The sequence below is a fragment of the Rhinoderma darwinii genome, chromosome 5 (assembly GCF_050947455.1).
Source record: "Rhinoderma darwinii isolate aRhiDar2 chromosome 5, aRhiDar2.hap1, whole genome shotgun sequence".
Lineage (NCBI taxonomy): Eukaryota > Metazoa > Chordata > Amphibia > Anura > Rhinodermatidae > Rhinoderma > Rhinoderma darwinii.
This window is the reverse complement of record NC_134691.1, coordinates 140,770,915-140,792,284: the sequence shown is the minus strand read 5'-3', so window position 1 is coordinate 140,792,284 and position 21,370 is coordinate 140,770,915. Positions and strand designations below refer to the sequence as shown.

The 21,370-nt window shown below is 41.2% G+C and overlaps 1 protein-coding gene across 2 annotated transcripts in view; it reads left to right on the top strand.

Moving 5' to 3' along the window:
- CDKAL1 (CDKAL1 threonylcarbamoyladenosine tRNA methylthiotransferase) overlaps positions 1 to 21,370 on the top strand; it is an 845,495-nt gene that overhangs the window by 359,378 nt on the left and 464,747 nt on the right. The gene's annotated exons all lie outside the window — the stretch shown is intronic.

The window sequence follows — 21,370 nt, the reverse complement described above, 5'->3', positions numbered from 1 at the left end:
TTTACTGACAGAGGACTTCAGGAAAGAAGAGAACAGGAACGAACTCTGGACAGCTGCGGCCATTGAGGGGTCAGGCGAGTTTAACAGGTAAGATGTTGATAACAGGATCCCTTTAAGCCTCCGGCGGCCATCGCAACCAATACCCCCCCGTCCACTGCAATTTTGTCAGGGGGATGATTGGGGGACAGAGGGCTCGAGCATCTGATGGGTTAAGCGGCTGGGATCAGAGTTTTTTTTAATTCAAGCATGTGTCAGCTGTTTGAAACAGCCGGCGCTCGCCGCATATGGCTTGGGCTCCTGAGCTTGCACCATCTTGAGGTAGCGCACATTCATCGTAATGGTATGTCAGATTTCACCAAGGGGTTAAATATATTGAATGGCTTATCCTAGATGTATGGTGATTTACAGGAATGAAAAGCTTTTGGGTAAGCTTTTAATATCTGTTTTTTTTTTTTCTCAAGTGCTGAATTATATTTTCTACTGCATATTCAGGAATATAAATTAGTTGCCATTTGAGTCCTGTAATATTTAGAAATACATAAGGGTTGAACTCCTATTTATTAAGTGTTGAGTTAATTTGAGACTAAATGTAGGCTGCGGAGTAAGCTGAAGGTACTAAAGCCCACATTATTAATCAGGATAGGTGAAATTGTACAAGGAATGTTTAATTCACTGTGTAGCCCTGCCTGTTGTGTTTCTAAATAACGAAATTAAGCAAGGGGCACCAAAAAGCAGCATTTAACTGCTGTGCTTTCAGTGGCGACGGTGAGATAATAGCATGCTATAGTGACAAAAACATAATGACATTGATTGAAGAGGGGGTTTAATGGCAAATTCAAGAACAAGTTATTGTCCTTTTGGATAAATTGTGGCCTTCAGCCTGGAGTGTGCTCACACTCATTTAGGCATTAGGGATTACCTTTTCATCATTCCTAATGTCCCTGTCTTTTCAGATGATGTTGAATTACAGTCCCCATTGTATTTCCGTTGACAATCTTGGTGCATTTGTCCAGACTTGTACATTTTAGTTCCATAATGATAGTATGACATAATCTTCGCGAGGACATAAGACTGTATATGAAAAACCATGTTTACTGGTTCCTCTTGGTGACTTGTCATTCAGATAAATCATAAACACAAATATCGGTCACTAGCGTCTGTCTTGGAGAAATGCTATTCTTTTGTTTTTATTGTTCAGTCAGTTTTTTTTAATGGTTTATTGGTGTAAGTATGGTTCCTAATGTTGGAGTTGCCATATGGAACACCCAAGGAGTAAATCAGCCTTTTGTTGGCATGCCTCTATACAAGTGAATGCAGAAATACAGAGTATAAGTTTATGCAGAGTGGCAAGAAATCCGCTGAAAAATTAGATTCTTAAAATTTATTCCACAGCAAATTCAGGAAAAATCTGTGACCGCATGCTGAGAATCTGAAAATCCACTACATTCTTTCTATGTGTGGAGTTTTTCTACACATGTGTATGGGGTTCTGTAAATTTTTTGCGGTCTTAAACACTGCAGCCCTTAGGCCAGGTTCCCACGGGCTGGATTCCCACAAGTCTGATACGCTGCGTAAATATCATTCAGCGTATCCGACATGGAACCCGCAGCACCTTCAGTCCGAAAAATCGCACCACATTGTCGTGCAGTTTTTCGGACAGAATTTCCGCTGCGGAAAGCAACGCTAAGGAAAAAAAAAAAACAGTTGATACTTATCCCATGCCTCTTCTCTGTGCGTAGTCCGGACTCCTACGATGACGTTGCAGGCCATGTGACGCTGCAGCCTGTGATTTTTTGCAGCGGTCACATGGGATGAAACCTCATTCCAGGAGCCCGAACTGCAGGAAGAGAGTGAGTTCTGGGTATGATTTTTTTTTTTCAGCAGTTGCGGTTTTTGTGGTGTAAACGCTGCGAATACACCGCAAAAGTCGCAAACACTTGGCTTTCTGTTGTGGGTTTTTCATCCACATTGAATTGAATAGTGGAAAACCCGTAACAGAAAATCCACAAAAACACAGCATAAATTGACAAGCTGCGGAATTAAAATCTGCACCGCAGGTCTATTTATTAACGCTTGCGCTGCGTGGCCATCAGCTTTTCTAAATTTCATCCACTTTGCTGCTACTGTAGTTGCTGTGGAATTTCCGCACACAATTCCATTGTGGAAGTCCCGCAGCGTTTACGCTACGTGGGAACCTGGCCTTAAAGTGACTAACTTATTTTTTGGTGATAGATGTGTTTGGTGCCTAAACGATTAATTAGGGAGCTCCGGCCGAAAGTCAACCCCAAGTTGTGTTTAATTTGGTGCAATATAAGGCCAGATTTACTTTAGCGGAGTACAGCAGAGGGGATAGTAAAAAAAAGCCCAAACTTTATCCTCCACTGGCACTCCCATAGCAACGTGTACCTTTTCCCCATCTGGTCCTTGTGCAGCCGGCCTCCTGGGATGATGTTTAGTCCCATGGGATTTGCTGCAGCGGTCACATAGGACGAAACCTCATCCCAGAAGTGCGGCTGCACACAGACCAACCGGGGAAACTGGGACGCATCGCTACGGGAGCACCAGGTGATGGAAGTATGGGGCTTTTTTTTAGATTTTAAAGTGGTAATGGTTTTTTGTTTTTTTTTCTAGTTGTGATTTTTGCTGCGAATGCGCAGCTATTCCAAAGAAAAAAGCTCAATGTTTAGCATTTGTTGTGGATTTTAACTTCCCTGTTGAACTCCATGGAGAAATCCTGTACAGGTGTAGGCCTAGGCGCCTTCGTTCCAGTGAAGGGAAATCTTAATGCTTCAGCATACCTAGATATTTTGAACAATTGTAAACTGCTATTGTATGAATCTAATGGGCTATTACCATTAGATTACTCTTATCAGTAATTTGTATATGGGGATAGCAGGAAACACAAATTTAGATGGGAACAAATGAAAAAAATAAACATTGTAAAGTGTGAAAAAAAATTATACAAATAAAAATCGAAAATATAAAAGAAAATGAACCCCAGTATTGTACAAAATATGATGCAGCATTAATACATTTATATCACACATATATGTTATCCCAAATCCAAAATTGTTCCGCTTGGCACCAGTTTTTGGCTGTTCTATCCTTGTTCTATCTGCTTTTTTACCTTTGCCGGTATGATTATTACCCAGGTAAAGATGCTGCTGGGAGGTGATACGTGTAAAACTAAATTGGTGTTCTTGTTCTCTGCGCTATTGCGACGTCATAAATTATAACAATGTACACATTTATGGCATCGCATGTAAGAATTAGAGGATTCATTTATGGGGTTAATAATAATCATTGAACAAACTTCATTAAAGGGAATGTGTAATCAGAAAATGACCTATTGTTTGAATATTTTTATTTTCTATGTCATTATATTTCAAAATAATTCTAAAATCCTGCAGTTTTTACTGCACAATAGACTGACACTTCCTGTTCTGTAGAGATCACTTCTCAGGCTTCATCTCATTATCACCACAGGCAGGATTACAATGAAAGGCAACACCTTTAGATAGATAACACTCCATCCACCATTCACAGTAGGTGATGCACACAGCTTCTCTCCTATTCCTTCCTGCACAATGACGTCTGAACAGGTTACAGAGCATGACTAGAAAACTCTCGTCAATGGGTTAGCTCCAGACTACTGCCCATGTGCATGCTGTAAGGCTGGGTTCACACACACTATTTACGGATGTAATTCGGGCGTTTTAGCCTCGAATTACGTCCGAAAATACGGCTCCAAAGCGTCGGCAAACATCTGCCCATTCATTTGAATGGGCTTTACGATGTTCTGAGCCGACGGTCAATTTCTTTACGTAAAAAAACGCCCCCGTCAATTAAGTGCCTGTCACTTCTTGAGACTTGGAGCCGTTTTCCATTGACACTATGGAAAAACCGCTCCAATTACGTCCGGAATGGACGCAGCGAAAAGCGCCTGCACTTGCCATTACGTCTGAAGTTCCGGAGCTGTTTTCTCCTGAAAACAGCTCTGTAATTTCAGCCGTAACAGAGGCTGCCGTGTGAACATACCCTAAAGCAGATCTCTAAATTCTATTAATGGCTTCTTCCACGAAGTACAGAAAATAGAATTAAAAAAAATCACTATCTGGTTTTAATTAGTAAAAAAATATATAGGTGATACATTCCCTTTAAGGCTGAATTTACAGGGAACAGAAATGCTGCTGAATTTCTGTGCGGAGAATCGGCAGCGGATTAGAGTCCCAGCCATGTGACTGCAATTTACACATCTTATCCACGTGCTGCTGAATCTTTTACAGACGTAAATCAGGGCATGTTGCAGGTCTTCTAACCGCAGAATGCTCTGCTTGCATTCTGGTCCCTAATGACCAAGCCATTTTTTAAGTTTTTACATAGTCACATTCGAAGAGCTATAACTTTTTTGTTTTTGCGTCGACATAGCTGTATAAGGTCTTGTTTTTTGCGGGACAAGTTGTATTTTTTTAATAGCAACATTTTGGGGTACATATAATTTATTGATTAACTTTTATTAACTTTTTTTTGTGGGGGGATAGAAGAAAACCTGAAATTTCGCCACTCTTTTTTGCGTCCTAAATCTACGCAGTTTACCGTGTGGTATAAATAATACAATAACTTTATTCAGCGGGTTGTTACGAATGCGATTATACCAAATTTGTATAGATTTTGTATGTTTTACTACTTACACAGTAAAAAAAACTTTTTTTTCCCCAAATTATTTGTTTTTGTGTCTCCATATTTGAAGAGCCATAACTTTTTTTATTGTTCCGCCAATGCAGTTGTATGAGGGCTTGTTTTTTGCGGGACGACTTGTAGTTTTTATTGGTACCATTTTGGAGTAGATGCGACTTTATGATCACTTTTTATCACATTTTTTTAAGTCAGGATTCACAGAATACAGCAATTTTTCCATTGTATTTTATTTTTTATGCCTCTGACATGTCCTAGCAGGCATTCACTACAGGCAGACCTGAGGGACTTTATTAGGCCCCCGACTGCCATCGGGGACACTTGGCGATCTTATCGCCGGGTGTCGGGATGAGGGGGAGCTCCCTCTCTCCAAAACCACTCCAATGCGGCGCATTTGATTTAGCGCCGCATCGGAGGGGTTAAACTGGTGAGATCGATACTAATATCGATCGCACTCAGTCGAGCAGGGACGCCCCCAGCCCTCCGCTACATCTGGCAGCTGAGAGCAGGGAGATTTGACTGCTCCCTGCTCTGTTTACTTTATTCTGATGCAGCGCCGTAGAAAGGCTATTGCATCAGAATAAAGCCCACTAATGACCGCCGTGAAAAGGCTTATTGGCGGTCATTAAGGGGTTAAGAGAAAATCTGCAGTAAAATCCATACATTAAACGTGTGGATATTGCTGCGGGAAATCGGCATATTTTCCATTCCGTGGGAATCCAGCCTAAAATAAGTGTTAACCTCTTAACGCTATGTGATGTAATAGTCCGTCACAGGCCTTGTCCTGTTAACGGAAACTTACGGACTATAATGCCAGAGCATTAACAGGGTTCTGTGTCTGAAGACAGGTTTGCAAACCGTTTTAAAGCAGTGATAGCTTAACGCGATCACTTCTTCAAGGCCAGGACCTGAGCAAGCCTCCGATTCGGCCGATTTAACAACTTAAATGCAGCGCTCAAAAGCGAGCGCTGCACCTGTGGTGTTTACAAGCACATCGGAACCCTGCAATGAAATCGCTGGGTTACAATGACTGCTCCGGCAGACCGGGTGCCTAACAATGGCCTCCTGCCTGCCAAGTACAGAAGTTTGCTAGGTCCGATCCAGAGGCAGGGCCTAAAAGGCGTCTGGCCGCAGTAGTAACAAGATGGTGCATGCTCAGAAGCTGAGGCTTCGACATCAGCCCCCGGTGTCAGCTGTATATTACTAGCTAACACCCTGCTGTAACAGCAGGGAATGGAGCTAGCTCGGATCCCCGCCATTAACCCCTTAAATGCCGCAATCAAAAGCGATCGCGACATCTTAGTGGTTTGTTGCGAACGGCATCAACACAATGTGATCGTGAGGATGCTGATCGTTGCTATGGCAATCGGAGGCTTCCTGGTCTGCCACGTACGATAGCCTATTAGGCCCCGCCCACAGACAGGACCTAATTGGCTTGCTGTCCGTGAATGACTGACAGCTCTAATGCATTGCACTACGTTGGTCGTGCAATGCATTAGAGTAAAGATCAGAGGTGCACGCCCACAAGTCCCCTAGTGGGACAAAAAAAAAGTTTCAAGTTAATACAAATAAACACTGCCTTTTTCCCCGATAATAAATCTTTTATAAAAGGAAAAAAATGAAACCGTTAAAAAAAAAAAAAAGTACACATATTTGGTATCGCGTCCGTAACGACCCAATCTATAAAACTGATATTTTTCACACACGGTAATCACCTAAAAAAAAAAAAAGAAACCATAACATAATCACTATTTTTTTTTTTTATCCCCGCCGCTACCAAAACATGGAATAAAAAGTGATCATAAAGTCCCATGTACCCCAAATTAGTACCAATAAAAACTACAACCCGTCCCGCAAAAAACAAGCGCTTACACAGCTTTTTTTTTACTGGAAAAATAGAAAAATGTTGGCGCTCAGAATATGGCGACACAATGTGCAGACTGTCCAAAAGCGGATAAGATTGGGCACCATTTATAAGTGCGACACCGGCCACATATCTCTGAAATATTGTTTATTTACTGCATTATTATACCCTCTTATTATGCCCTAATGTACTCCGCACAGCTTACATATGCCCCCACATTATAAACTGAAATACCAGTAAAAATAGAACTGCCAAGCAAAATCTGCACTCCAAAGGCCAAATGGCGCTCCCTCCCTACTGAGCCATATAATGTGCCCAAACAGCAGTTTATGTCCACATATATGAGATCGCCATACCCCGGAGAACCAGCTTAGCAGTTTACGAGGTGTGTCTCTTCAGTGGTAAAACCTGGGCACAACATATTGTGCACTAAAATGGCAAATCAGCTGAAAATTGCAATTTTCACTTTTCACCTTCTGCTGCGCATTAATTATGAATGAAAAAACACCTGTGGGGGCAATATGCCCACTACACCCCTTAAAATGCCTTAAGGGGTGTACTTTCCAAAATAGGGGTCACTATTCGGGGGTTTGTTTTATTATTTGACTTCAGAGCCCTGCAATTGTGGAACAATGCTGTGAAAATCACAAAAATAGACCTCAAATGCGCATGTTGCTCTTCACTTCTGAGCCCTGTCGTATGTCCAGGCAAATGATAAATGCCTTGAGGGGTGTAGTTTCAAAAATAGGGTCACTTTTAGGGGGCTTCCACTATACTCTGGTATCTTAGTGTTTTGCAAATGTGACATTGCACCCAAAAACCAATCCAGTAAAATCTGCATGCCAAATAGCGCTCCTGCCATTCTGAGCACTGCCGTGTGTCCAAACAGCAGTTTATGACCACATGTGGGGAATTTCCGTTCTCTGGAGAAATTGCGTTAAAAATGTGGTGCTTTTTCTCTCTTATCCCTTGTGAAAATGAGAAAATTCTACTTTTTAGTGGAAAAAAATGCAGATATTCATTTTTACGGCCTAGTTCCAAAAAATTCTGCAAAAGACCAGTGGGGTCTTAATGCTCACTACACCCCTAGATATATTACTTAGGGTGTAGTTTCCAAAATGGGGTCACTTTTGGCGGGTTTCTACTGATTTGGTCCAGCAGGAGCTTTGCAAATGCGACATGGCACCGAAAACCATCCAGCAAAATTTTAGCTCCAAAAGCCAAATAGCACTCTTAAGCCCTGCTGTGGGTCCAAACAGGAGTTTATTACCACATATGGGGTATTGCTGTGCTCAGAAGAGGTTGCTTTACAAATGTTGGGGTGCTTTTTCTCCTTTATTGTGAAAATGGAGAAATCTGAGCTAAACCTACATTTTATTAGAAAAAAATGACGATTTTCATGGCCTAATTTTTACTAAAGACAGCAAAAAAACCTGTGGGGTTAAAATGCTCACTATTGCCCTTGATAAATTCCTTGAGGGGTGTAGTTTCCCAAATGGGGCCACTTTTGGGGGTTTCCACTGATTTGGCCCCTCAGTGGGTTTGCAAATGTGACATGGCACCCGAAAACCATTGCAGCAAAACTTGAACTCAAAAAGCCAAATGGTTCTCCTTCCCTTCTGAGACCTCCTGTCGGTCCAAAGAGCAGTTTATTACCACAGAAATTGCTTTTCAAATGTTAGGGTGTTTTTTCTCCTTTATGCCTTTGTAAAAATTGAACATTTATATTTTTATTGGAAAAAATGTAGATTTTCCTTTTCATGGGTTCATTCCACTAAATTCAGCAAAAAAGTTTGGTCAAAATGCCCACTATAGCTCTTGATTCCTTGAGGGGTGTAGTTTGCCAAATGGTGTCTTTTTGGGAGGTTTACACTATTTTTGCATCACAAGACCTCTTCAAACCTGACATGGTGCCTAAAATATATTCTCATAAAAAGGAGGCCCCAAAATCCTCTAGGTGCTTCTGTGGCCTGCGCTTCAGCCCATTAGCAAACTGGGGCCACATGTGGGATATTTCTAAAAACTGCAGAATCTGGGCAATAAATATTGAGTTGCGTTTCTCTGCTAAAACCTGTGTTACAGAAAGAAAAGGATTAACAATGAATTTCTGCAAAAAAAATTTGTTTGTTAATTTCATCCCTACTTTGCTGTAATTCTTGTGAAACGCCTAAACGGTTAATAAACTTTGTAAATTATGTTTTGATTACTTTGAGGGGTTCAGTTTTATAAATGGGGCAATTTATGTGGGTTTTCTTTGTATGGGCCCCTCAAAACCACTTCACATTTGAACTCGTCCCTTTAACCCTTGGACTAGTTAGCACATTCAGGACGCAGCCCCATTTTTCAAATCTGACATGTCACTTTATGTGGTAATAACTCTGGATTGCTTATACCTATCCAAGCGATTCTGAGATTTTCTCGTTACACATTATACTTTGTTAGTGGTAAAATTTTGTCGCTGCATTCAGTATTTTATTGTGAAAAACACAAATTCTGCGAAAAACTGCAAAAATTAGCATTTTTCTAAATGTAAATGTATACGCTTGTAAGACATATAGTAATACCACACTAAATGCTAATTAACATTTCCCATATGTCTACTTTAGATTGGCATCATTTTTTGAACATCCTTTTATTTATCTAGGACGTTTTAAGCCTTAAACTTTAGAAATTTTTCAAATTTTCAAGAAAATTTAAAAAGGCTATTTTTACAGGGACAAGTTCAGTTGTGAAGTGGTTTTGAGGCACCCATGCAATGCAAATCCCCATAAATATCCCCATTTTAAAAACTAAACCCCCTCAAAGTATTCAAAATAGCATTTACAAAGTTTATTAACCCTTTAGACGTTTCACAAGAATTACAGCAAAGTAGGGATGAAATTTACAAATGTAATTTATTTATTTTTGCAGAAATTTAATTTTAATTCCTTTTATTTTTTTTCTGTAACACAGAAGGTTTTACCAGAGAAACGCAGCTCGTTATTTATTGCCCGCATTCTGCAGTTTTTAGAAATATCCCACACGTGGCCCTAGTGTGCCATTTCACTGAAACACAGACCTCCGAAGCAAAGGAGCACCTAGAGGATTTTGGGGCCTTCTTTTTATTCGAATATATTTTAGGCACCATGTCCGGTTTGAAGAGGTCTTGTCATACCAAAACAGTGAAAACACCCACAAAAAGACACCATTTGGCAAACTACACCCCTCAAGGAATTTATCAGGGGGTATAGTGAGCTTTTTGACCCCACCGCTTTTTTGCTAAATTTAGTGGAATGAAGCCACAAAAATGAAAATTTCTACCTTTTATTGGAAATAACTGTAAATTTTTAAAGGAGAAAAAGCGCCCCAACATTTGAAAAGCAATTTCCCCCGATTACGGCAATACCCCATATGTGGTCATAAACTGCTGTTTGGACCCACAGCAAGGCTTAGAAAGGAAGGAGCACCATTTAGCTTTTTGAGCTCAAGTTTTGCTGCAATGGAATTAGGCTGTGAAAATTAAAATCAACATTTTTTTTCTAATAAAATGTCAATGTTCAATTTTTACAAGGCATAAAGGAGAAAAAGCACCCCACCATTTGAAAATCAATTTCTCCCGATTACGGCAATACTCCATAAGTAGTCATAAACTGCTGTTTGGACACACAGCTGGAGTCAAAAGGGAAGGATATCCATTGGGAGCTCAAATTCAGCTGGAATGGTCTTCGGGTGACATGTCACATTTGTAAAGTGCCTGCAGGAGCAAAATAGTAGGAAACCCCCAAAAGTGACCCCTTTTGGGAAACTACACCCCTTAAGGAATCTATTTAGGGGTATAGTAAGCATTTAGACCCCATTGGTCTTTTGCAGAATTTATTGGAATTAGGCCGTTAAAATGAATATCATCATTTTTTTCCACTAAAAAGTTTAATATTTTTATTTCCTCAGGGATAAATGAAGAAAAAGTACCCCAACATTTGTAACACAATTTCTCCAGAGTACGGAAATACCCCACATCTGGTCATAAACTGCTGTTTGGATAAACGGCAGGGCTTAGAAAGGCAGGAGCGCTATTTGGCAATCAGATTTTGCTGGATTGGTTTTTGGGCGCCATGTCGCATTTGCAAAACCCTAAGGTACCAGAGTACAGTGGAAGCCTGGAAAGAAGTGACCCCATTTTGGAAACTACACCCCTCAAGGCATTTAACATTTGCCTGGACATATCACAGAGCTCAGAAGTGAAGAGCAATATGCGCATTTGAGAAATATTTTGGTTATTTTCAGAGCATTGGCACACAATTGACGGGCTCCGAGGTCAAATAGTAAAACAAAACCCCAAGTAGTGACCCTCATTTTGGAAACTATACCCCTTGAGGCATTTTAAGGGGTGTAGTGAGCATTTTGCCCCAACAGATGTTTTTCCCATTAACAATTAATGCGCAGCGGATGGTGCAAAGTGAAAATTGCAATTTTCCGCCGATATGCCATTTTAGTGCATGATATGTTGTGCCCAGTTTGTGCCACCGAAGAGACACACCTCGTAAACGGCTAAGCTGGTTCTCCGGGGTATGGCGATGCCGTATATGTGGACGCCAACTGCTGTTCGGGCACGCTGTAGGGTTCAGAAGGGAGGGAGCGCCATTTTGCTTTTGGAGCGCAGATTTAGCTTGGAAATGGTTCTGTTTGGGGTTTTGGTGGTATTTCAGTTTATAATGTGGGGGCATATGTAATCTGTGAGGGGTACATCAGGGTATATGTAATCTGTGCGGAGTACATCGGGGTATAATAAGAGGGTATAATAATGCGGTAAATAAATAATATTTCAGAGATATGTGGCTAGTGTCGCACTGATAAATGGTGCCCGACCATATCCACTTTTGGACACACTGCACATTGTGTCACCACAGTCGGAGAGCCAGAACTTTTTTATTTTTCCATCAAAAAAGCTGTGTAAGGGCTTATTTATTGCAAGATGGGTTGTAGTTTTTATTGGTACTATTTTGGGATACGTGGACTTTATGATCACTTTTTATTCCATGTTTTGTGAGGGTTGGTGATAAAAAAAAAAAAAAAAAATCGTGATTATGGTTTTTTTATTGCGTTTTATGCGGCGTTCACCGTGTGGGAAAAATAACATTACAGTTTTATAGATTGGGTCGTTACAGACGCGGTGATACCAAATATGTGTGCTTTGTTTAATGTTTTCTTTTTTTTTTTTATAATGCAAGGTTTATTATAAAAAAAAGGCAGTGTTTGTTTTTATAAATGTTTCTTTTTACGCTTATATTCAACTTTTTTCAAAGTTTTTTTTTGTCCCACTAGGGAACTTGGGGGCCTGCACCTCTGATCTTTTACTCTAATGCATTGCACTGTGGGCGTTGTACAGAGGAGCGTAGGACGCTGACCAATCAGCGTCATACACTTCTCCCCATTCATTTACTATGCAGATAGCGATATAGATATATCGCTATGTGCAGCCTCATACACACACACTAACATTACTGCAGTGTCCTGATAATGAATATACATTACCTCCAGCCAGGAAGTTATGTGTATATAGAATCCTGACCACTTCTGTAGCGTCTTTGTGATTTACAGCACAGCGAGATCTCGCTGTGAATGACCGCTTACAGCGTAATCTCGCAAGACTACGCCTGCTATGCTGTAAATCACAGACACGCTACAGAAGTGGTCAGGATTCTGAATACACATCACGTCCTGACGAGGTAATTTATATTCATTATCAGGACACTGCAGTAATCTTAGTGTGTGTGTATGAGGCTGCACATAGCGATATAGCTATATCACTATCTGCAGTGTAAATGAATGGGGAGAAGTGTATAACGCTGATTGGTCACTGATTGGTCAGCGTCATACACTCCTCTGTACAACGCCCACTTGGTCTAAAGTAAAAACACGCCCACTTGGGCATTAAGCAACTCATTAGCATAAATCTAAAATCGCTAATAAAGTGGTAAAAATAGATCGTTTTTTTAAATAAAAAGCATCGCTGTCACCTACATTATAGCGCCAATCTCCTTATATAGGAGATAGGGCACTTATAATGTGGTGACAGAGCCTCTTTAAATACGGGTATTTTGATGTGTTACCACATTTTTTAACGCATTTTTTTTCATATTTTTCATTCCTCATTGAATTCAATGGGATGCATGACTTTTTTGTTTTTTTTACTTTTGGATTTCTGTCGATTCACAAAGTTTAGCCCCATTATTATTCACTTGGGCTAAACTGCAACTTTTCCGTGCAGAAGTAGTGAGCATGTTGATTTTATTTTGTTTTTATTTCATGACATGGACAAAATCTATGTGAATTTTTGGTCTGTCTATTTTAACCCCTCTGCATCCCGCAATGGCAAATCCGGACGAAAATCTGCACCAAATCAAACCTGATTTGGTGAAGACTATCGGGCAGAATTCTTTGCAGAATTTGTTTAGGAATTGCTGTGGAGTTTTCCGGAAGAAATCCGAACCGTGTAGAGTTAACCTTAGGGTACCCACACACGTAGCAGATTTTCCGCAGCAAAATCTGCATCTGTTATCTGTGGAATTTGCTGCAGATTTCACCCCTTCTAAATTGAAAAGGGTGAAATCTGCAGTAAACATCCAGAACAGAATGAGCATGCTGCGGATTTGACAGTCCGCATCATGCTTTGATTTTTGCACTGAAAATGTTTAGCAGCATGGGGATGAGATTTTTTTAATTCCATCCACTTGCAACGGTCTAACTGCAGATTTTTTATTTTTTTTCGCCCAAAAATCCGGATGGAAAATCTGCAACAAATCCGCTAGGTGTGCTTATGTGCAAAAGCAAGCAAAAGTAAAATGAATGTCTTTTGGCTTATTCTCTGCTGTCCTGAGCTCTAAACCGCCTCTCTCTTACAGTATGTCGCTTCTCCAATTAGACATAATTGTAACATTATAAAAGGTTTATTAAGCTGCAAAAGGCAGCATTATTCTGAAAACAAAACCATCGAGCCCCCAGCCCATCCGCATGGGAGAAGGCAAAGCTTTTTAATTTCTATGATGAGTTAGTGCAGTTTTTGTTCAGATAGTTTGTTTTATACCTCCAGCTGCTACCAAATAGCCAGCAAGCTGAATAAGCACTTATTTCGGCGTGCCCTTGATAAAATTAATGAAAGCATCTGCAGTGGAAGCAGTGGCAGCTGCACAGCCTTATGGAAAGAGCCAACTTCTGCTTTGCATTGCGATCAAAAAGGAGTAGTTGTGAGCTGGAAGCTAATGCTGGACTCATTTTAAAGCATTACAAGTAGCACCTGCCACCGCTTCAGACAAGAGCTAAAGGAGGTTTGTTGATTGTGTTGTCTTGTTAGCACCATTGTTATTGGTACGAGAAGGATGATGTCATCCTTATCAGGCCCAATAGGACTCCCACCGAGTGACAAATCATTTCCCGGCTGCTGCTTTCTCGGCGTGAGGCGTGCTCTATAGGCGAGCAGCACCGAGTTCTCTTAGCTGCGTGCTGTAAGACTGCAGAGAGGTGAATGGACATGAAAGCGATTGATACTTGTAATCAGTGCGCATGGTAATAGCTAAGGTGTAATGAAACATAAGTGCACATTTAGGGTAATTATACCGCTACCAGGTGGGGCCCTGGAGCTTTGCATGTTTAGAAACTGCTTCAAGAGGACGACGTGTGCAGTGAGGAGTACAGCTACACCATCTGCCACTTCCTAATTTTCTCATTAATTCTTCTATCCCTAAAGCCAACAAGCACATCGACTTTCATCTGCTCATAACCATAGCCCACCCCACTTGGGTGCCACACAAGCTTGGTTACATGCAACAAACTAAAGAGCAACGCAGAAAGATGATGTCATGTATTACACACATTATTTCATATTCTAGAGTGTTTATTCGAGTCCAGTATGTAAACGTACATCTATTAGACAAACAAAAGGGTTATTCGAGTTTTTTTCCTTAGGATAGGCCATCGATATTAGATATTAGATCGGTTGGGGGTCAGTCTCCCTGCTCCCGCGCTGATCACCTGTTTGAAGGGGCCGCAGCCTCTACATAATGTGATCGGCGCTGTAATGTAGGTGACAGCAGTGTTTTTTTATTTAGAAAAACTATCTATTTTCACCAAGTGATGAGCGATTTTAGCTTTATGCTAATGACTTTCTTAATGCCCAACTGGGAGTGTTTACTTTTGACTAAGTGGGCCTTGTGGAGAGAAGTGTATGACGCGGACCAATCCGTGACCAATCAGCGTCATACACTTCTCTCCACTGATATACTCAGCACATAGTGATCCTTCGTTCACTTTGTGCAGTCACATACACACACACATTAACGTTACTGAAGCGTCTTGACAGTAAATAGACCGCGTCCAACCAGGACGGGATGTCTAATCACAATCCCGACACTTCGGTAACGTTTGTGTGGGACTTACAGCACAGCAAGCGTAATCGCGCGAGATCTCGCTGTAAATGACAACACAATGTGATCTCGATGTGCTGTGCTGTAAGTCGCACACAAACGTTAATGTTACCTACATTACAGCGCCGATCTCATTATGATTAAGAGATAGGGCACTTATAATGTGGTGACAGAGCCTCTTTAAAGATGCTCTGTCACCAGATTTTGCAACCCATATCTCCTATTGCAGCAGATCGGCGCTGCAATGGAGATAAGAGTAACGTTTTTTGTTTTTTTTTTAAAACGAGCATTTTTGACCAAGTTATGACCATTTTTATATTTATGTAAATGAGGCTTTCTAAAGTACAACTGGGCGTGTATTGTGTATGCACATCTGGGCGTTTTTACTTCCTTTACTAGCTGGGCGTTGTGTATAGAAGTGTATGATGCTGACGAATCAGCATCATCCACTTCTCTTCAGAACGCCCAGCTTCTGGCAGTGCACAGACACAGCGTGTTCTCGAGAGATCACGCTGTGACGTCACTCACTTCCTGCCCCAGGTCCTGCATCGTGTCGGACGAGCGAGGACACATCGGCACCAGAGGCTACAGTTGATTCTGTAGCAGCATCGGCGTTTGTAGGTAAGTAGCTACATCGACTTTCCTGCAAACACCGATGCTGCTGCAGAATCAACTGTAGCCTCTGGTGCCGATGTGTCCTCGCTGGTCTGACACGATGCAGGACCTGGGGCAGGAAGTGAGTGACGACACAGCGTGATCTCTCGAGAACACGCTGTGTCCGTGCACTGCCAGAAGCTGGGCGTTGTGTAGAGTAGTGGATGATACTTCTATACACAACGCCGAGCTAGTAAAAGAAGTAAAAATGCCCCGATGTAACGAACACAATACACGCCCAGTTGTACTTTTACTTTAAACACGCCCAGTTGTACTTTAGAAAGCCTCATTTACATAAATATAAAAATGGTCATAACTTGGTCAAAAATGCTCGTTTAAAAAAAACAAACAAAAAACCTTACTCTTATCTCCATTGCAGCGCCGATCTGCTGCAATAGGAGATAGGGGTTGCAAAATCTGGTGACAGAGCCTCTTTAAATGGGAATAGGATAATGGTGCAATACCTTGCACAACCACTACAAATGTAACGGCGTGTGCACGTATGAACGGAAAGGAAAACCATGTAAACAATGAAGGAAAATGCATAAGAAGCCAGGGAATTATTAGGCTGCCCTGACGCTTCTTTTTGGAGCGCTGCTATCCATTTACACCTTTTGCTCTCAAAACTGGGATTGTAAGTAAAAAAAATGGATCCCTTTGAAAAAAATAAAAAACAACCTGGTTAGTAGATCTCCAGAATGAAGTGTGACTGCTCCTATCTGTGGCTGTTCTCCTTTGCACCTTTCTGAGATCTCGCACATGCTCAGTACAAGCTGCAGTCTCCCTGGCTTTGCAGTAAAAGAATACAGCAGATAGTTAGAATCTGTAACTTCACACTAAAACTGCTGCTGGAAAAGGAAGACCGGGAAACTGCAGCTTGGACTGCGCATGTTTGAGATTTTAGCATGGAGGGACACTGATAGAAGCTTCCACCAGTATTCGGACAAACGCACACATCTCCAATAAAGTCCAAATGATGTTATTCTTCAAACGTCCGTAGCAAAACAGCAACCTTTGACCCATTATCGATATAGGGTCTTTCTTAAGCCTAAAACGGTCTAAATCACCCCCTTAAATATACATAAGGGAACAATCATGTGACCTGTGATCACCAATCGTATCAAAAATTGAAGAGTTATCCCCAGAGACATGTTAATACATCAAGCCAGTAAGATCATATTGTACCAAATATACAATGTGTGTATATATAAGCAATGTTTTATTTTTTTGTGCAGAGAACATTTTTGGTATGCCGGTATGTTTGGAGAACTTTTTTTGTGAGGTGTAAAAAAGGGTCTGAGTGATTCCCACATCTATGCCAATTTGCCTTCTTTTTCCACTTGGATTTATGTGGAATTGAATTTAATAGTGCAAATTCCACATCTTGTAGTTCACCTTCATTTCAATGAAGACTGCTGCCTGGGAGAAATTGGCTATGAAATATGGTAAGACAATAATCTAGTGTTGTAATAGTGCAATAGTGTGTAATAGTGAGGTACATCCTTACAAGACAATACCTGGAATATGCTTGGCTACATAACTAATAACCTGGCTAGCCATATTCTTGCTATTCGTTGCTTTGTTGGCGGCATCAATATATAAATGCACTCCTCTCTTGTCCTGTCATTGTACTCTGCTCTGTTTTTATATTGTCTGCTATGATCCAAGTCCATAAACAGGCCATCTATGCAGCCCATGCTATTGAACATGAATCCTGCAAAGTGCACAGTGTAGAGCTACGCTGTTTTTGTAAGCCCCATAGAACTGAATGGTCGTTACGGAAACAGCGTAGCTCGCATGCTACACTGCTTTCGTAACTGCTATTCACTACTATGGGAGTTAGGGTATGTTCACACGTAGAGTCAAAAACGTCTCAAAATACAGAGCTGTTTTCAAGGGACGTTTTTTGAGCAACTCGCGTTTTTCGCGCCATTTTCACACTGTTTTCGCTGCATTTTTTTACGGCCGTTTTTGGAGCGGTTTTCATTCTATGAGAAAACTGCTTCTATGAGTCTATGAGAAAACTGCTCCAAAAATGTCCCAAGAAGTGTCCTGCACTTTTTTGACGAGGCTGTTATTTTACGCACCGTCTTTTGACAGCAACGCGTAAAATCACAGGTCGTCGGCACAGTACATCGGCAAACCCATCGAAATGAATGGGCAGATGTTAGCCGACGTATTGGAGCCGTGTTTTCAGGCGTAATTCGAGACGTAAAACTCCTCCATTACGCCTGAAAATAGGTCGTGTGAACCCAGCCTTACAGAAACAGCACAGCACAGCGAGCTACGCTGTTTCCATAATTCCCGACCATGAAGTCAGGAAGTGGCCGGGAGTCAGAAATAGCAGATAAAGCTAGAATGGGGTTTAGGGGGGATCCGCATCTATCGACATTTATGACCTATTCTGTGGATATGTCATAAACGTCCCTCGTGGGATAACCCCTTTAAAAGGCTTGCCCAAAATTTGAAAAGAAGGGTCTAATGTTTTTCCAGAAGCAGCGTTGCTTTTTTGACAAGGGCTGTGTCTGTTATTTGCAGTTAAGCTCCATTCACTTTAGTGACTAATTGGTCACTGCCAGACGTCTCTGTTGAAATCCACCATGCCCGCTCCTCCTTTCTCCTGCAATCAGGGTAGGAAGCCCAGATACACCTAACGTTGCCAACCAATTTACCGAAAGCAATTGGTTTGGCTGTGTTTGAGCTTTTGTATGTGGCCAGCTTCAGGTTCATTGTCAGTAAATGGTTAGCTAAACATTGGACTGTGAGCTGTTTACTATATACACATGTCTGTGGAGGTGTACGTTAGACAGGTGCCTGTGGCTACTTATATAAATGGCTCAGTATAGATAGATGTACACTTATTACAGTGGGGAAATTGTTTTAAGTCCCACGGAACCCCTACTCCTGCTTGTACTTCAAAGACACTTGGTGTAGAGAAGGGGAAGACATTTTATATTTTGTCGAGATTTTTTTGATTGCTTTTCCTGTACTCAAAGCAAGCATATATGAGCACGCTGAGTCAAGCCACCTTTGCTATTAAACTGACTGGTCTTGCTGCTACGGTCTTCGGAGGAATCCCTGATCACGTTCCAAGGAACTCTGGTTGGAAGTCACTTGTCTAGATTAATTTTAACATGCTGGCTCAGGATAGAATGTGAACTCTAAGGCCCTGTTCACACAGTTTTTTCGCTGCGGAAACCGCGTCGGCAAACACGGCCAAAATCGGAGAAAACCGCTTGCGGGGAAAAAAAGCGACGTGCCCTTACGTCGGGCGTTTCTGTCTCTGACCTCCCATTGACGTCGATGGGAGGCAGAAAAAGCGTTTTTCACTGCGTTTTTTGCCCGCGGCGCTCAATGACCGCGGTTAAAAAAACGCGACAAACGGCGTGCAGACAGGTCAAAATCTGATGGAATTGTGAGGCAGATTGTTCTGCCTGCAAAAAACTATGTGAACAGGGCCTATTCTGCTTTATAATCTAACTGCGGGCGTAATAGGCCTAGTAAGCAAGTGTGCCACTATCACAACATAACCTAATGCTTCCTACAGTCCAACTGCCCGTCTGTGTTTCATTTTCCATGTAATATGGTAGTTACTTTTGTAGGGGGGGGGGGCAGTTCATGCGTTAAACTGTAAAATGAATGCAATATATTATAATAAAGGGGCCGACCATGGATTTAAAGAAAAAAAAATTGTCTGCTTTTTTTCTTCTAGAAACGGCAACTTTCTTGTCAAATGGCTGAGCTGCAATAGCAGACCTATGCCATGGACAAAAATGAAGCCGTTTCTGGATATAAAAAAACATACCCAACTGTACGGCATATGTCTGCTGTTTGTTGTATTGAGTAGTTTACCCGCATACATTTTTTTTCTTTACCGCAAAGAAAAAATATCCAGGTTTTAACGTATCAAAATGTATACCAAAAGAACATTTTTGGGGAACTTTTTTTAAAATAGGCTGACAACCCAAAAATGTGTTGTGACAGTGATGCCCACATCTATTCCAATTTGCCTTCTTTTTCCACTTGGCTTTATACAGAATTGAATTTAATAGTGCAAATTGCACATCTTGGAGTTAACCTTCATTCCTGGGAGAATTGGTTATGAAATCTGATAAAACAATAATCTAGTGTTGTAATAGAGCACCCCGAGGTACATCTGTACAAGACAATACCTGCAATATGCTTGCCTACATAACTAATAACCTGGCTAGCCATCTTCTTGCCAATAGTTGCTTTGTTTGCCTCATCGCTGTATAAATAAACTCCGCTTTTGTCCGGTCATTGTACTCTGCTGTTTTACATGGTCTGCTATACTCCAGGTTCATCTACAGGCCATCTATTAAAAATGAATCCTTTTCAGCATGAAGCAACTGTTTCTATTGTAGAACTTTAGGACACTTGTAAAAAGTTTATAGAAACAGATGTCGGGAGTGATTCTGCTGTCTCTGTATGTTACATGGTGTGTAGCGCTTGTCTAACAGATTGCTACATCTTTGTGAGTCTGCTCAAATTTTATTTATTTTTTGTTTTCAGTGTTCAACACAGAATGAGCTTGCAAACTCTTCCATTCTGTTTCCGTCCCAGCTGTTAACCATTTTATTTTCATTTCTTGACGCTGGCCAGCGAGGCGCATTGGAATGGTACTTTTTAAGTACACACGTGATCTGTTACAAGACGTTTTACATTTTGGTGTGCAGTCAACATTACAACATAGACATAATGGACCACATTTACGAAGACTGGCGTATGTTACGCCAAGTCTAAAGGAGACCGTTGAAGTGACTTGCACCAAATTTAATTAAAGGTGTATGCCTCTTTATAAGTTTGGCACATTTTGAAGTCCGATAGTCAAAAGGTCAAATCTACGTCTGCTGCGAGCAGGTGCAGATTTGCTCCAAAATGAGCCATTTTCACCTACTTTTCTTAATGGGGCCTAAACTGCGTCTCCTTGACCTAAACTTTGCTCTTCCTTTTCCATATTTGGTGAGCGACATGACCAGGCATTTGCTGCAATTTTGTCGCACTTACAAAACGTGTGGTAAACTGTCAATGAGCGCTACCTGCTCTAAAAAGAGAAAAAACGCCCATCATGTTTAGCAGTCAGATAGATGTACGTCCCCAACAGCTTTGAGCCCAAACTTAATGCCCCCCTCCCCCACACACTTTTTTTTTTTTAATATGGTCTTGCGTCCTAAAAAAGCCTCCATGTGCACTGCATATAACATACTGCCCCGCTACCTCTGATCTGACTTGTGACGTGTCGAATTTTATCAATTGTTCTGACTAAAGGGTCTTTTACGTGGGGTGGTTGTCGTGCAAAATATCGTAAGATCGCTTAACATTTTGCCATCATTGCCTGTTCACCAGGAGTTATGACCTATTTTATATTTATGCTAATGACTTTCTTAAGACAACTGGGCGTGTTTTTACTTTGTGACCAAGTGGGCGTTGTAAAGAAGTGTATGACGCTGACCAATCAGCGTCATACAATTTTCTCCATTCATGTAATCAGCACATAGTGATCCTGCGTTGTTCACTATGTGCTGTCACTTACTCACACCATGTAAGCTGTCATTTACAGCGTGATCTCGCGAGATCACGATTGCTGTCATTAAGTCCCACACAAACGTTACCAAAGTGTCGGGACTGTGAATAGACATCCCGTCCTGGCTGGAGGTGATGTCTATTCACTCTCAAGACACTAAAGTAACGTTGATGTGTGAGTAAGTGACAGCACAGAAAGTCATTAGCATAAATC